General features: G+C 41.1%; 1 non-coding gene across 1 annotated transcript; it reads right to left on the minus strand.

Moving 5' to 3' along the window:
• Positions 1-1,144: 1,144 nt before the first annotated feature.
• On the minus strand, positions 1,145-1,248 carry LOC116638120. The gene has a single exon (XR_004300629.1). It is a non-coding gene; the product is annotated as a U6 spliceosomal RNA (small nuclear RNA).
• Positions 1,249-3,030: the final 1,782 nt, after the last annotated feature.

The following is a 3,030-nucleotide window of genomic DNA, read 5'->3' on the forward strand; positions in this document are numbered from 1 at the left end:
CATGTAGCTTGGTCAGGACAGGGAGTATTATCTGTGACTCCCTGGGGAGCTCATCACAACTTACAGAATGGCCAGAAGGGGACCTGTCCTCTCCTGCTGAGCCTTAGCCCATAGCCACAGCTGCAAAGTTCTCATGTTTTAAATTTCCAGCTGATCCCTGAGCACATTCCTTTCTCGTAATGCAAATTTTAAAGGACATTGGCCTTCAAGCATGCTGGAAAAAATAAATTGAAACCTCTTTTTCAGTCTTTGGACCTTGGAATATATAATTCAGGTAATAAAAAATGTATCACATGTTTTATTGCACATTTCTATGTAATACAGAAATAGATATTAGGGTGGAAGTTATCTTTCTTTTCAATACAGGCTTTTCAGGACTTCATGAAAAAGCAGCTATGCCAAAATCTACTTCATGGAAAAACTCTTTAAAAGGGTGTCCAGAAAAATGCAATGAAGGTCATTAGTATGCCAGGAATTCGGTATTTGAAATACTGGCCAAACCAGTTCCCACCCACATATTTTGTAGGTTACCATTCGTCCTATAACATCACAGCACAGATTGGGCATGGTCTTGTCTTCTCAACACTGGCATGATGGAAATTTTATACCACATTTGTTATTTTCTTCCTTCTAATTTTACATACACACCAAATTTCACATAAGTAAATAATTAATTTCTTGTGTGTATGTATATAAATATTGCACATACATATGTATATATGTACATGCATTGGACACATACATCTATTGCACATATATATGTGTGTGTGTGTAGGCATACACACATTATATGAGTGGTCATTTATTCTACAAACATATTTATTACCTCATGTGAATCAACTACTTACATGAGGCATTGGATATAGGAAAAAAGAATATAATCTAATTCCTAACCTCTAGCAGACAGACATTCATGAAAATGAATAATCTGGTTGGTGTAGTAGAAGAGCATTATCACAGTTTTATTGAGGGTCCAAGGAAATTGCATGGGAGAGCGTATATATCTTCTTCATTAGAGAATCTAGGACTATAGAGATGCTACTTTATATTTTTCAAACGTGGAATATTGTTTTGTATCTTGTATATGCTTAATTTCTATTTTGTTGTTTTGTTGGTTTAAAAAATCTGGAACGCGTTATTCTGGAAAAGCGATCAAACTTTGTATTTGCGTGTGATTCTTATGCAGGCGCCTTGCAAATCATCTCTTTACTGTTCCAACTTTAGTATATGTGCTGCCGAAGAAAGCCCTCAAACTTCGTATTTGAAAGGTAATGCTGGAGTGATTTCTGTATAGGACCAACCCAAATGAATGCTTTTTAAATCCAGATTGTGCAGACAGTATGTTGTCTTTTCGTTTGTTAATAACTTCTTAAATTCCAAAGCATAGCAATTAGAATTGGATCACACATATAAAAGTTCAGATAGAAAGAAAAGTTATGAATTAAAAATATATATGTGGTTTCAAAATGTTCCAGTCATTTCTTTGTCAACATTCTCACCTTTCAAGCCAGTCTTTCTGTCTCTGGAGCTGGATATACCAAGTCGTATCTCTGTTGCTTATTGGAAATTTTGACAGGCGATGAGATGGAATGTACTTCGGCGGAGATACCAGGGAGAGGCATTCTGGAAAGTATTCAGTCAGTGGCCTTGGCTTTCCTTAGCATTATGTGTTGATAGGGTTGTGTACAGAGACAGAGTTGTCACTGTTAATTTCTGTTTATGAGGCATTCCAAAGATATTGTTGAATAAAAATAATAAATCCACGTTGTTATTTTCAGGTATGTGAGCTGTAAAACTGACACTTTAGCCCTCTGGCCATTTTTCAAGACATTACCTAATCCATAACCTCATAATGATGACTAGAGGGAAACTTTCAAAAGCACAGTCATAAAGTGCCTCGATAAAGCCCACCGTAGGTCTTGTAGTAAAAGCTGGACGTGAACACCTCCTGACGGGCTGGAGGAGGCACCAGATGTGTCTGCCATTGCGCCCGTGTCATTTATATCCTTCAAGAGTCTACATTTCACGTTGGGACGGAGATCCAGGCAGGGAGACCACGTGATACAAATTGTACCGAATCCTGCCCCAGGGAGGAAGGAGCCTATTGCGTGGTTACGGCAGATAAAAACCCTGTTGCCCTCTTTATCTTTAGACAGTGGGGGAGATCATGAGTCAGTAAAGCCTCGCTCTTGCACCCGTGCCTGTCGGAGTCCAGACCCCTAGGAAGGGGCGGGGTGGGACACAAGGGCCCGGAGTAGAAAGAGCGCCTGCCAAGACAGGACAGGCCCCGAACCTGCACAAGGCTGCCTGGCTGGCACTTCTTCCGGAACCAGCTATGAACGACAGACAGCTGGCGAAGGGACTGTAACTGGCAAGGGCTGGTGTGCCGCTCATTTTCTACGTGTACTCACAGAGCCAGAACTCTATCTGCCTCATACCCATGGCATCTGCAAGAGACATCTCAATTGGCTCAATTCTCTTCCCTGGTGACTGGTCTATCTTCTCTCTCTTTCTTACTCTTTCCTTACCCTACATCCCCCACCTCTGCCTCTGCCATTTCCGATCCAGAGCTCCTGAAAGGTTATCGCAGATGGTGGTTCTCTACACTAATTGTACATTAGAATCACCTGGGAAGCCTTAAAAAGAAGACCTACGCCTATGCCTCCGTGCGCAGCGCTTATAACTCGGATGGGCCACGCGTCAGCGTAGGTAAGAAATTCACCAGGTGATGCTAACGGGCAGCCAACATTAACAACCGTTGACCTAAGGAGTTAGGGCTTTTTAAAGTAAGTAATGAGTCGCTAGTAATGTTTCTGGATTGGGGAGTGTGTGAGAAAGATAAATCTGGTGACATTTTAAAGGGTATATTGGAGAGGGGAGGAAATGGAGATGGAAACCATGGGTTTATCTATTCCATCAACATTCAAAGGAGGATCATTCATGGTGGCTGGAATGTCATTGCAGGTGAAATGGCTCCACTCACAAACCTTTGTTTAAGCCCCATTAAATGTTTTGTTTAAATGTCATTTA

This window comes from Phoca vitulina, unplaced genomic scaffold (assembly GCF_004348235.1).
Source record: "Phoca vitulina isolate PV1807 unplaced genomic scaffold, GSC_HSeal_1.0 scaffold1, whole genome shotgun sequence".
Classification (NCBI taxonomy): Eukaryota; Metazoa; Chordata; class Mammalia; order Carnivora; family Phocidae; genus Phoca; species Phoca vitulina.